Source organism: Pristiophorus japonicus, chromosome 1 (genome assembly GCF_044704955.1).
Source record: "Pristiophorus japonicus isolate sPriJap1 chromosome 1, sPriJap1.hap1, whole genome shotgun sequence".
NCBI classification, from domain to species: domain Eukaryota; kingdom Metazoa; phylum Chordata; class Chondrichthyes; family Pristiophoridae; genus Pristiophorus; species Pristiophorus japonicus.
Genome location: NC_091977.1, coordinates 521328075 through 521342848, shown reverse-complemented (window position 1 = coordinate 521342848; position 14774 = coordinate 521328075). Strand labels below are relative to the sequence as shown.

General features: G+C 48.6%; 1 protein-coding gene and 1 pseudogene across 1 annotated transcript in view; one reads left to right on the top strand and one right to left on the bottom strand.

Moving 5' to 3' along the window:
* The window catches only part of LOC139277593 (guanine nucleotide-binding protein G(s) subunit alpha), a 352449-nt gene that overhangs the window by 117256 nt on the left and 220419 nt on the right, over nt 1–14774 (bottom strand). The window lies entirely within an intron of this gene.
* Nucleotides 554–783, top strand: LOC139279702 (U2 spliceosomal RNA; annotated as a pseudogene).

Sequence of the window (14774 nt, the reverse complement as noted above, 5' to 3'; positions counted from 1 at the left end):
AGGTATCGGGATTGTCAGGAGAAGTAACAACACTTTCACGAGAAATGGGAACACTGTCCAGGAACATGAGGGAGGGAATGTCACAGGTAGTTGAGACACTGTCAGGGAACATGAGGGAGGGAATGTCGCAGGTAGCTGATGCGCTGTCAGTGAACATGAGGGAGGGAATGTTGGAGGTAGTTGAGACACTGTCAGGGCACATGAGCGAGGGAATGTCGGAGTTAGCTGCTGCAATAAGGGAACATGCCCAGACCCCGCGCCACTCCCACTCCCACTCCAATCCCCAGACCAGCCTCTGAAGAGGCCCGAACCGGGCCCTCCACATGTGCCCTCCTCGCCACATAAAGAAGTGTGCATTACCCGAGATGTTCGAAAGAATAAGCTTGGTACCAACCCGAGAAACTCTGTGCCACGGCCTGCGGGCAGAGGTGGAGACACCAAGACCAAGCAGAGTCTTAGAATAAGGTGGAGGAGAGATGGGTGCAGCCTTTCTTTGCTGCTTTTGTTGTTGTTATTATTATTGTTACTGTTGTAACTGTTCTCAAGTTAAACGATCGCTTCTCGGCCTTTTGGCTAAGATCTGCATAACTAACCTGACCAGCCACCATGACGTCCGGGTGGTTTCTCCCTGGTCAGGAAGGTATATGCTTACATTTTTGTAAACAGGAGGTGGGTGGGATTGGTGACCCATCCACCTCCACGGAGGTGTGTGGGGGACCTGACCCATCCACCTCCATGGCACGAACCTGGTATTGCAGTACTTCCAGGAACGGTGCAGTGGCTCTAGGCCTTTTGGCTAAGAGCATTGGCGCAGAGTGATCCTTGACTGGTGCAGGGTGACCTCTGGCGTTTGACAAAGAATTGTAACGATTGGATAACGATTGGACATGAATTAAAAAAAAAAAAAAAAAACTGTTCTCAAGTTAAACGTCTATGCGTAACTGACCTGACAGGGGAGTAACCACCATAACCCCAAGGTGGTTCTCCCTGGATCAGGAAGGTGATTCTCCTATGCTTTTTTTGGAAACAGGAGGTGGGTGGGGTGGCTTGACCCATCCACCTCCACGGAGGTGTGTGGGGGGGGCACACACCCACCTCCATGGCACGAACCTGGTATTGCAGTACTTCCAGGAACGGTGCAGTGGCTCTAGGCCTTTTGGCTAAGAGCATTGGCGCAGAGTGATCCTTGAATGGACCCAAGGTGACCTCTGGCGTTTGTGATTTGACAAAGAATTGGAACGATTGGCTACGAATTTCAAAAAAAAAATTGTTCTCAAGTTAAACGTTTTTTGTAAGTTATGTAAATTTACAAGTTTAAAAGTTTGTAAGTGATCTTAACTGAAAACTTTAAAGTTTGATAACTTTAATAAAAATATTCTTGTAAGTACAAACAAATGTTTGTTAAACTTTTGAATAAAATATATTTTAAATTATAACTGAATAATTTCCATTATTTGTTCCATTAACAAAACACAACATTACTGAACCGGTCCAAACAGTAAACATGGTCTATTTGGAACAGTTGCCGCTGAGCCTTCAGGCAGCAAAGCGTTCACGGATGAGCTGCTGGCGCAAGGCTCGAGCAATCGTTAAAGGGGCACGACGGCCCGCCCTCCTCCACCGTCGTGCTCCGGGTTCAGGTAGTTGCATGGCTTCTTTGTCTTCCTCCTCCTCCTGTTCATCTGCATCTTCCTCCTCATTATCAGCCACTCTCTCCTCAGGTGGGTCTTCCACTACCAGCTGCTGCTGCCTCATGATGGTTAAGTTATGCAGCATGCAGCACACAACAGTGAACAGACCGACAATCTCAGGGGAGTATTGCAAGTAGCCTCCGGAATGGTCCAGGCATCGGAAACGCTGTTTCAAGATGCCAATGGTCCTCTCTATTATGTTGCGTGTCGCAATGTACGACATGTTGTATTCGCGGTCAGCTTCCGTCTGGGTTACGCGTCGGGGAGTCACGAGCCAGGTGGCGAGGCCGTGCCCTTTGTCTCCCAGCAGCCAGCTCTGCCCTTGTGGCTGCAGCTGAAACATGGCAGATATAGCACTCTCGCGTAGGATTAACACATTATGGGTGCTCCCAGGGTATCTCTCATCAACTGACATGATGCGATGCATGTCGTCACACATGAGCAGCACATTCACGGAGTGGAAGTCTTTTCTGTTCCTGCACATCTCGGAATCCTCCAAAAGTGCTCACAAGGCGATGTGGTTACAATCAATGCTGCCCTGTATATTTGGGAAGCCATCAATCCTGTCACACATTGCCTAGGCAGTCATGGGGAACTTTATGTAGTCATTCCTCCAGGCATGTAGTGCAGCAGTCACCTGCCGAATGCAGACATGTGTTGCATGTTGAGAAATGGCGCACACATCCCCAGTTGTGGCCTGGAATGATCCAGATGCATAGAATTAAAGTGCAGCTGTAACCTTCACTTCAACTGACAAAGCATCCTCCTGCGCTTCTAGGTTGCAGGTCTGTTTTTAATCAATTCACAGATCTCGGTAACAACTTCTTTGCGAAAATGCAGCCTTCTGACACAGTCTGCATCACTCAGGTAAAGGTACGAACGCCTGTCTCAATATACCTGACGTGGGTAAGGCCTCCTGCCCATCACCCTACGTGCTCTGAGGTTCCTCATGCGATGACGTCGAATCAATCGTCTCCTCCGCAGCACCATCATGCAGAAGGCTTGCACGAGGAACGGCATTGTCAGTATTGCCCCCATGGTTAAATTGCACCTTTGCAAGAAGCTCAAAACGGCAGGCAGGGCAAGCTTCTTTGTTGTCTCTCTCCCCAAGGCTGACGCCCTAGTATGGACCACAGCCAGGTCTGAGCATGCGCAATAGGCTTGCTTAGATCGGGAAACTGCACCCCCACCCCTTGGGCTTCATTTGATGCTGTTTGCTGAATAGTGTAAGGGTTCATCCCTTCAGTTCGGCTTCGATCCCCCGCCCCCCCCCCACCCCAGGCTTCTTTTCAAACTGAGCCCCGAAACTTCGCCTAAAAACAATGGCGTCTTTCTGCGTCGATTTTTTGATGTGTGCTGGGGTTATTTTTTTTAAGTGCCTAGAAGGTTTTTCGGGAGTGATCACATACGCCGTCCTAGGAGAATTGTAAGTTGGCCAAACTTGCATAATTGTGAAAAACTGGCACAGACTATGACGCAAAAAAAAGTTACAAAAAAAAAATCGTAATTAACTGAGTTACGCTGGCGCACAATCTTTGGGGAGACTGGATTTTTAAATTTAGGCCCAAAATAGCGACGCGCGCCAAAAAAATGATGCAAATCACTGGGGAAAATTGAGCCCTATCTTTCTTTATCATCTGTTTCAGAGACTTGGGTTAGAAGGGCTACTGCTCCTGTTATCCAACACTTGATGCAAGTGTGTGTGTGTGTGTGTGTGTGTGTGTGGGGTCAGGACTGGGCTTGGGTAAGAAGGCCCCAGTGGTTGAATAGTCTGCGAACACTCACTGGCAGGGCCGACCTACAAATAATAGCCACTTGGGCAAGGAATTGGAATATAACCCGAACATACTGGAATGATGCTAGGGGTGCAGGAGTTCAGTTACATGGAGACTAGAGAAGGTGGGATCATTCTTCTCACAGCGGAGAAGGTTAGGGGGAGATTTAATAGAAGTGTTCAAAATCATGAAGGGTTTTGATGGAGTAAACAAGGAGAAACTGTTTTCAGTGGCAGAAGGGTCAGTAACCAGAGGACACAGATTGACGGTAATTGGCAAAAGAGCCAAAGGGGAGATGAAAATGTTTTAAATTACACAGCGAGTTGTAGAGATCTATAAGGGAGTCAAGGGTTATGGGGAACAGACAGGAAAGTGAAGTCTTAGCTAAGATCGGATCAGCCATGATCTTATTGAATGGCGGAGCAGGCTCGAGGGGCCTACTTGTGCTCCTATTTCTATGTTCTTATCTGGAATGCACTGCCTGAAGGATGGAAGCAGATTCAATAGTAACTCCTTTTCAAAAGGGAATTGGATAAATACCTGAAACGGGTAGAAAATTGCGGGGAAATGGCACGAATTGGATAGCTCTTTCAAAGAACCAGCAAAGGCTGAATGGCCTTCTGTGCTGTAAGGTTCCATGATTTGGAACTGGGCCGCAACATGGCAATGCCTTGAGGAGGAAGGAGATTGAAACGGAAAAGGTCAGAGGCTCAATGGCTCGGACAGTGTGTAGTCAAGGGGCCGACAAGACTACACACTGTCCGAGCCAATAAGCCTCTAACCTTTTCCTCTCACCTGATTCAAGCAGCCCTCTGCCAAGTAAAACGCCCAAGCCCGGCAACCCTCAGCAACGATGAAATGCGCAGAACTTGGTGTGTCTGTGAGTACCACATAGTGTAAACTGCCATTGAATTATTAGCCAGCGGCGCGAGTAAGGTTTTCTAGATTCAACGAGTTTCTTTTTAAAGGCACCGTTTGAATGGTACCTGTACTGCAAGAAAACCTTGGACTTACAGCTGCTTTCCTTGGCTTATCCGAAGGACCTTGCGCTGAATGCCTCCGAGTAACTCACCCCCTCCCATGATCATCACCCAGCAATATATTGGCTCTTTTCTTACTTAGAAAACAGAATCTACAGCGTGTTGCAAGGCACGAACAGAGCGAGGGGTTGAGGTGACTTCATAACCCGTGACAGCAGAGCTGCCTTACAGGGATATCGTTTCACCAAGGGTTAGGTTAACCTGACCAAAGCTGTGATACTTTCCCTGCCCTGCCCCGAATGAAAAATAGATCAAGCCGCTCACCACCTCTCTAGTACAGTTCTTCTTCACCGATACGGAAAGAAAAAAAACTCCACTGGAAAGGTCATATCACAACACTTTCTGATCAGCCTAAAAATGCCACACTTGTACAAACCAGACAACATCGGCTGCAGACTACCAGCGCTCAGCACTAGCAGGAAAAACTGGATTACCAACAACCCAAAAATCTAACAAATGCATTTTCCTCCACCTCGAGAGTGCATCATTGTATTATTGTTCAAACAAGTTGTCAAACTATTTTTTTCCTAAGATGAGTTCACAACTGCAATAGTAATTCTGGAATTAGAAAAAAGCCTAAGCTGAGGGAGGGGGTGGGGGGGGGGAATTTAACCCCTGGGAAATTTCAGTAATGATTTAATGAGCATCCCCGATTTTTATCGCTCCACCATTGGTGGCCATGCCTTCAGCTGCCTGGGCCCTGAGCTCTGGAATTCCCTCCCTAAACGTCTCCGCCTCTCTAGCTCGCTTTCCTCCTTTAAGACGCTCCTGAAAACCTGCCTCTCATCTGCCCCAATATTTCCTTATGTGGCTCGGTGTCAAATTTTGTTTTATAACGCACCTTGTGAAGCCTCTTGGGACATTTAACTACATTAAAGGCGCTATAGAAATACAAATTGTTGTTAACTATTCCCACCTTTTAACATTTAAAACAAAACTACTCTCAATTTGTAGGATATACTTTTGTGTCTTCTCTGTATCTACCCACCACTGCACCCCCCCCCCCCACACCCCATTTTCCAGAGGTGCTAACTTTTGCTGGAATGCTGTTCCCTGGGCATCAGCCAATCCAAAGTGGCGGAGGAGCGCTGAGAGATCGCGGCAGAGGTACGGCGAATGTTTGGGATGGAGGTGCGGCAAATGAGGGTACGGAGCCCAGAAGAGGCGAGGGCCCAGGGGCAGCACGGGGCAGCCCACACTGCGATATGTGTGCGCGCACTCGGTCCGTGCAGCAGAGCAGGTCTCCAGTCGTCCTGGTTAATCCCTTGCCACTGGATAAACATAAGAACATAAGAAATAGGAGCAGGAGTAGGCCATACGGCCCCTCGCGCCTGCTCCGCCATTCAATAAGATCATGGCTGATCTGATCATGGACTCAGCTCCACCTCCCTGCCCGCTCCCCATAACCCCTCATCGTTTAAAAAACTGTCTATTTCTGTCTTAAATTTATTCAATGTCCCAGCTTCCACAGCTCTCTGAGGCAGTGAACTACACAGATTTACAACCCTCTGAGAGAAGAAATTTCTCCTCATCTCAGTTTTAAATGGGCGGCCCCTTATTCGAAGATCATGCCCTCGAGTTCTCGTCTCCCCTATCAGTTGAAACATCCTCTCTGCATCCATCTTGTCAAGGCCCCTCGTAGTCCGATACGTTCCGATAAGATCACCTCTCATTCTTCTGAATTCCAATGAGTAGAGGCCCAACCTACTCAACCTTAAAGGCCTAGCTCTATCAAGCCCGTGTGGTGGCTGATGTGCAACGGTCACCATACGTTAAAAAAATCCACGCACAGGCATCTTCCACCCTCTCAATTGGAGTTCAGGACTGGAACGTCGGGCCCTTCATCTGTGAACTCATGTGGAAGCAAGTCATCCTCGTTCGAGTGACTGCCTATGATGATGATGACCCAAAGTGGGCATTGTTCCTGGAAGAACCAAAGGCACATCTACACGACATGGTGTCCCGTTGAGAGATGGCAGATGTCCTTTCGTCGACTGCACTCCCAAATATAATGGGATGGGGGGGGGAGGGGCGATCGTTTGAGCTCTGATGGTGTCCAAGGGCCGGATTTTTGGGGGTCCTGCAATCTACTGTTGGTTTAGCTGGCTCCGGCCCTGGCCTGCTCAATGTACGGAGCTGGCTGATTCTGTGTATCTGCATCATCACGCTATTTTGGAATTGGCTCCAATATTCCAATTTTATAGATTTATTTAAAAATAAATTACAGCTTTCGAGGCACATCCACGCTCAGACCACCAAGTCCCTGCCAGCTTTTATTTACTTAAGCAGGGCTCAAACTTGCTGGAGAGAAGCTTTGCTCCCTTTTCTGAAAACGCCCTTGCTTCTTTGTTACCCCATTGCAGGCGATGTACAATCAAACCTCATTACGAAAATAGCCAGCTGAGACAGGACGGGCCGAATGGTGTAAGTTTGTATGATTCTATGATCGTCATAGGCAGTCCCACGAAATCGAGGAAGACTTGCTTCCGCTCTAAAAGTGAGTTCTCAGGTGACTGTACAGTCCAATACAGGAACTACAGTCTCTGTCACAGAAAAAGCTGCAATTTAATCGAGTTTTGTGATAAGGTCACAAACTACGCAATTCTGCTGCAACGATTAATTATAAAATTGAAAATGCTTGCATCTACAACAATTTGCACTTATATAGTGCCTTCAATGCAGTAAAATGTCCCAAGGTGCTTCACAGCTCGACCACGTAAAGAGATATTAGGACAGGTAAGCTTGATCAAAGAAGTAGGGTTTAAAGAGCATCTTATAGGAGGAGAGCGAGGTAGAGAGGCAGAGAGGTTTAGGGAGGGAGTTCCAGAGCTTGGGGCCCAGGCAGCTGAAGGCACGGCCACCGATGGTGGAGCGATGAAAGTCGGGAATGCAAGAGGCCAGAATTGGAACAGCGCAGATATCTCGGATCGTTGTAAGGCTGGAGCAGGTTACAGAGATAGGTACACAATCGCATCTCGAGGTCACTGAGGCGATCGTGTAGGATTGGGAAAGTGAAAGGGAGAGAAAAAAGGAAGCAAGATTAATGGGCAGGATATCACATGCTGCACGTTTACTTTTGGAGAGGGTGCAAAATCCCTTAAAACAGGTTCAAGAGATTGAAAACACGCAACTTGTTTATAAAGTCACAGAGAGGTTCATAACAGGGGTTTGCAGCCCAGAATGCTAAGTTCCACTTGCTCCTTACAACCACATGGATATACAGCTCCATGCAAGTTTTATTTTGCTGCTGTCGCTGTCAAATATGTTCTACACTTTAGCAAGCAGAAAGAAAATGCAAATTTCAAGATTGTGAGTGGACACGCTGTATGTCATTTGAACACGGTTATGTTCAGGCTTCAAAGGGAGCGCATATAACTGCCATTAAAAACCAAATGCCACTGCAACATTCTGACATACAGTACTGATGTACAGCAAATATGCATCCTGCACTACTTGCTGCTACACAAAAGCCCTCCTTTAAAAAAAATATATATATGCCAAGTTGAGAAATGTTGCAAGATGAAAGTGCATGAGAGAATACGAGAGAGAGGGGGTGGGAGAGCACGCGCGGGCGAGAGTGTGTGCGAGGGTGGAGGGTGAGAGAGCGCACGTGAGAGACAGAGTGTGCAAGAAAGAGCGGGAGTGTGAGAGTGAGAGAGCGCACTGAAAGAGAGAGCACGAGAAGGATGCAAAGAGAGAAGAGCCTGTAAGTGACGGTGTTTAGAGATCCTCGGGGAAAAATTGCCCTTTTTATAGCCCCGTTAGCGCCTGCGGGAGCAAGACACTTTTCACCCGGGGGGGCGGGCATAGAGGGCTCTTCCCGGGAAATTGCCCGGGAGTTTGCGGAGGTACTGCCGCGAAACCAGTAATGATGTCATCACCCGTGCGCGCCGACCCCTCACCACCCCACGGGGGAAAACTGCCCCGCGGGTCGCGAGGCGATGAGCTGTCAACGCTCGGGGCGCTCCTTAAAGGGCCCCAGTCCGGCATCTTTTTTTTTTTGTCGGCCGGCTCTCATCAGAGGCCCTTGAAGAGTGCGCAGCCGCCCTCCCCTTTAATGGAAGGGGGAGGGGCGTTGAAGCACGCCAGCGCCCCGGTTACCGCCCCCACCGGAAGTGGAGCGCGCTCCGCTACCTTTGAAGGGCGGTAAGTGCAATTCCGTGGCGGGGGCGGGACCTCCACGCCAGACGCTAAAAGTCTTGGCCCCAGAGGGTTACCTCCCCCAGTCGGGGGTGCAGGGCCCCAATTTTGGCCCCGATGAATCTCCACAGCTGAACTGCAATGCTCAAAATGCTAACAGTAAACAACACCAGATTCTTGGATCCAAATTCATTTTGGCAGCATCCTCACTTGCTCGACTATCAGAAACAAACACTGCCTCCCTCCCCCTCTTCCCTTGGAGTGTCATTCCATCAATTAGTCAAACAACAGAAGGACTACACTCAAGCAAAAGAAAAAATGCACTCTGCCAGAGAAAACAAACTGAACTTACTGCTTCAGTGGATGCCAGACTTCACGATGCAGGGTTAGACACTGAAAACCCAGGCACTCTGGCTTCACCACTTCTGAACTGTACTGGGCTTATACTTTATAAACAGTGACATTTACTGACACAGCATGCAGTCGACAAGAATGCTATTTTTTTAAAGAAATATCACATCAGCATTTATACAAATATGTAACTCCCATTTTGCAAAGCATTTACACAACCTCAACAAATCCAAAATGTAACGGGCAACAGTATCTATTTTGTTGAATAGCCAGAGTGCGTTGCCATAAATAGGCGCACAGAATCAATCGATAACAAAAGCTCATCTGTCACGCTGCCCTGCTCCTGAAAACTCTTACTTGCATATATGGATTTGTTGCTCAAATCATCCAGCACCAATAATAACTTGTTATTCACTGAAAATCCATCTGTCGTTTAATCCACACAAAAAAAATCTCTCTCCCCACCCCCCCAACACAATGGAAATATGTATGTTTTGTCGAGGTTGTATAACTGTTTTCCAAAATTGGCATAGTGCCAGTTGTGGCTCAGTGGGTAGCACTCTCGTCTCCGAGACAGAGGGACTGGAGCACCAAAATCCATTGTCGACATTCCAGTGCAGTGCTGAGGGGGTGCTGCACTGTCGGAGGTGCCTTCTTTCGGATGAGATGTCTGCTCTCTCAGGTGGATGTAAAAGATCCCATGGCACTATTTTGAAGAAGAGCAGGGGAGTTATCCCCGGTGTCCTGGCCAATATTTATCCCTCAATCAACATCACTAAAACAGGTTATCTGATCATTATCGCATTGCTGTTTGTGGGAGCTTGCTGTGCGCAAAATGGGTGCTGCGTTTCCCACATTACAACAGTAAACCTTCACGCTTCTCCACTTCACTCTCCTCTTTGTTGGCCCGCCTTAAAACTCATCTATTTGACCGAGTTTTCAGTGACCCCCTCCACTTCACTCCAAAAGTACTTCATTGGCTGTAAAGCACTTTGAGACGTCCAGTGGTCGTGAAAGGCACTATATAAATAATGTCTTTCTTTTTTTTTTATTCTTAAAGACTTGACATTTTTGATAGCTGTGGCACAAAACCAGCATTAATAAACTGCAAGTTATTTTATGTTTTTAAATGGATCAGTATAAGCGATGTCCCGTACTGGGTACCAACCTTGGAAAGAGGAGAGGATGAGGGCAAGTCATTAAATAGCAGTTGGCTCACGCCAAGCTTGGGTGTTAAAAGCCCGGGGATTGAACCACGACCGCAGCCTGCATTTGCATAGCGCCGGGGCCCGTCACACGGGTGTACTCAAACAAAAAAGGTCACCGAAAACTCGGTCAAATCGATGAGTTTTAAGGAGGGCCATCAAAGAGGAGAGCGAAGTGGAGAAGCGTGAAGGTTCAGCGAGTAGATTCCAGAATGCAAGGCCCAGACGGCTGAAGGCATGGCGGCTAAAGGGAGGTGGGGGGGGGGGGGGGGGAGAAAGGTGTACAAAAGGCCAAGTCAATGAAGCAGAGTTTGGAAGTGGTTGCAGGCAACTGTTCCCGCTAAGCCGTGAGGTCTGTAGATCCCGCGCAGGCCGTTCACCGGCTTTTACGGTGAAGAAACCGCGCACGCGCAACGATTTGAATGGACCGTGCAGCCAGTTAAAGGGACCACGCACACACAAAAAATTAGAGGGAACATTGATTTGTAGGGCTGGAGGAGGTTACAGGGATAAGGAGCGGAAGAGGCCATGAAGGTATTTGGAACGTAAGAAATAGGGGCAGGAGTAGGCCACCTGGCCCCTCGAGCCTTCTCCACCATTCAAGAAGATCATGGCTGATCCGATCATCGGCTCAGCTCCACTTCCCTGCCCGCTCCCCATAACCCTTGACTCCCTTAAACATGAGAATTAGAACATTGAAGCACTGGGGTAACTGGAAGCCAGTATAGTTCAGCAAGGATAGGGGTGATGAGTGAGCTTGGTGCAGGATAGGATAGGAGAGGGCAGCAGAGTGTTGGATGAGTGGAAGTTGTCGAGGGTGAAGTTGTGAGGAGAGCATTGGATGAGTAATGACTGGAGGTGACCACTGGCTTTAGCGGCTGAGGCGGGGCAGGAGCAGGGGCGGGCGATGTTATGGAGATTAAAGTCGGCGTTCTTTGTGACAAGAGAGGAGGATATGGGATTTGAAGCTCAGCTCGGGGTCAAATAGGATGCCAAAACCAGAGAGTCTGGGACCATGGCTGGTGAGCGGGGTGGAGAGGGTACGGAGTTTGAGGAAGATAACGTCGTCAGTCGTTCCAATGTTTAACTGCAGGAAATGAGGTCTCATCCAAAACTGGGTACCAGACGTACAGTTTGACAACAGAGCCAGTGGAGGGACTGAGACTGATCATGGAGAGGCGGAGCTGGGTGTCGGCAGTTAGAAGTTGCAGATGATAAGAAGATAGGACCAAGGGCACATCCTTGGGGCAACTCCAGGCTAATGGTGCGGGATCGGGAAGAGAATCCATTTGTTGAAATGCTCAGGCTAAAGAGGGATGCAAAGAGGTTGAGCAGGACAAGAAGGAACCATGGTTGCACACAGAGGATGTTATTTGTGACGTTGGTTAGGGCTGTTTCAGTGCTGTAGCAGCAACCGGAACCGGATTGGAGAGGTTCAAATATGGAGCTGTAGGGAAGATGAGCACAGATTTAGGAGACAGGAAAGACAGAGGGAGGCAAGGAGTTTGACAACCAGAGATACTTCTGTATTTATAATGATGTCAGATAGCTCGGGTAAATTTGATTAAAAACAAATTCATCCCACTGCATATCGGGCTGTATCCCACTGTCCAGTGGCAGGGGTGACCTACACATTGGGCTGTGCACAATCAGACCCAATTATTGCATCCAATGAGAAATGGGTCTCCGGAATGGGTTCATTCTGTTGTTTCAATGATTCTGTTTAGAAACCAATGATCAAAAAGTTACTTGGTAGCTAACTGAAATATTAACAAATGCCGATTGACATATTGTGGAAAAGACTTCTCTTAATCTCTCTGAATGCCGATCCAGTTTAAAAAAAAGTATGGAAAAAGTGGCAATATATACTCATCTTGCAAGGTGGCAATCTTTGTTAAACTCCGAGTCTGTTTGCTTACATTAAGGAAGCAGCTTTCATGAAACACATTCCCAGGCATAGATCACAGTTCTGTTCACACAGATTTAGTTCTGGCAAGACAGCCACACTCTCTGGATGAACTGTATTGTTTTATATAAAAGCCCTGTTGCTCATCAGACTATGACACATGTTCCGAGACGGGATATATTAACCATTTTCTTCTTAGGCAGTCCCTCGGAGTTGAGGATGATGGGGGAGGAGGAAGAAGAGTGGGAGAGCTGTAGTTGTAGGGGACTCAATAGTCAGGGGAGCAGACAGGCGTTTCTGCGGCCACAGACGTGACTGCAGGATGGTATGTTGCCTCCCTGGTGCCAGGGTCAAGGATGTCACTGAGCGGCTGCAGGGCATTCTGGGGGAAGAGGGTGAACAGCCAGAGGTTGTGGTCCATATTGGTACCAATGACATAGGTAAAAAGGTAAAGGTCCTGCAGGTAGATTTTAGGGAGCTAGGAATGAGATTAAAAAGCAGGACTTCAAAAGGTAGTAATCTCCGGATTAATCCCAGTGCCACGCGCGAGCGAATATAGAAATAGGAGGATAGAGCAGATGAACGTGTGGCTGGAGAGATGGTGCAGGAGTGAGGGCGTTAGTTTCCTGGGGCATTGGAGCCGGTTCTGGGGAAGATGGGGCTTGTACAAGCCGAACGGGTTGCACCTCAACAGGCCGATACCAATATCCTCTTGGGGAGGTTTGCTAGTGCCGTTGGGGAGGATTGAAACTGTTGGCAGGTGGATGGGCATCAGGATGTAGCATTAAAAAGGAGAAACCAGGGGCACAATGGATTGGGAGAGACGGATATCACTAAAGCAAGAAATAGTAAGGTATTAGGTGGGGTCAGGCTAAGAGAGGACACAGGATGGTCGGTCTAAGGTAGGTTTACAGGGTATGGCTTCTTCTTAGGCAGTCCCTCGGAGTCGAGGATGACTTGCTTCCACACTAATAATGAGTTATCAGGTGATTGATGAGACCAATGCGGGATCTACAGTCTCTGTCACAGGTGGGGCAGACGGTGGTTGGAGGGACGGTGGGTGGGGTGCTTGGGTTGTCGTGCGCTCCTTCCACTGTTTGCGCTTGGCTTCCGCTTGCTCCTGGCGAACAGACTCGAGGTGTTCGGCGCCCTCCCGGATGTTTCTCCTCCATGTTGAGCGGTCTTGGGCCAGGGATTCCCAGGTGTCGGTGGGGATGTTGCACTTTTTCAAGGAGGCTTTGAAGGTGTCCTTGAAGCGATTCCTCTGCCCACCTGGGGATTGCTCGTGTCAGAGCTCCGAGTAGAGCGTTTGTTTTGGGAGTCTCTTATCAGGCATGCGGACGATGTGGCCCGTCCATCGGAGCTGATCAAGCGTGGTCAATGCCTCGATGCTGGGGATATTGGTCTGAGCGAGAACACTGACTTTGGTGCGCCTATCCTGTCAATGGATTTGCAGGACCTTGCGGAGGCAACTTTGGTGGCACTTCTCCAGTGCTTTGAGGTACCTACACGGTCCATGTCTCTGAACCATATAGGAGGGCAAGTATCACTACTGCTCTGTAGACCATGAGCTTGGTGCTGGTCTTCAAACACTCTCTTCCTCAGGCGACCGAAGGCTGCACTGGCACACCGAAGGCAGTGTTGGACTTCGTCTTAGACGTCTGCCCTTGTTGACAGTCGGCTCCCGAGGTATCACGTTGTCCAAGGCCTTGTCGTGGATTTTGATAATCGGGGGGCAGTACTGTGTGGCGGGGGCAGGTTGGTAGAGAACCTATGTCTTATGGATGTTTAGTGTAAGGCCCATGCTCTCGTACACTTCGGTGAAGGTGTTGACAATGGTTTGGAGTTCGACCTCCGAGTGTGCGCAGACGCAAGCGTCATCTGCATACTGTAATTCAATGACAGAGGATGGGACGACCTTGGATCTGGCCTGGAGGCGACAGAGGTTGAACAGTTTCCCATTTGTTCTATAGATTAGCTCCACTCCTAGCTTACTGAGGGTGAGATGGAGCATTGCAGCAAGAAGATCGAGAAGAACGTTGGTGCAATGACATACCCTTACTTGACCCTGGTCTGGACGTGGATTGGGACTGAGGTGGATCCGTTGGTCAGGATCACGGCTTGCATGTCATCGCAAAGCAGGTGGAGGATGGTGACAAACTTTTAAGGACAGCCGAATTTGAGGAGGACACTCCATAATCCCTCGGTTGCCAAGTCAAAGGCCTTTTTGAGGTCAAAGAAGGCCATGTACAGAGGTTGGTTCCCTGCATTTCTCTTAAATTTAATGAGCGGTGAAGATCAGGTCCATTGTGCCCCTTAGTGGATGGAATCCACATTGCGACTCTGGGAGGAGCTCTTCAGCTACAGGGAGAAGGCGAGTGAAGAGGATTCTTGCGACGACTTTCCTTGTGGCAGACAGCAGGGAAACTCTTCTGTAATTACCGCAATCGGACTTGTCACCTTTTTTGAAGATGGTCACGATTACGGCATCTCTGAGATCCCCTGGCATGCTCTCCTCCTTCCAAATAAGAGAAATGAGTCCATGGCGGGTAGCATGCTGCGGGATGGAGTCGAGGACACTCGCGTTGAAGACAGAGTCTCAGTGAAGAAGATCTTCGAACTGCTCCTTCCAGCGGGCACTGACTGCCTCTCTGTCCTTGTTGAGT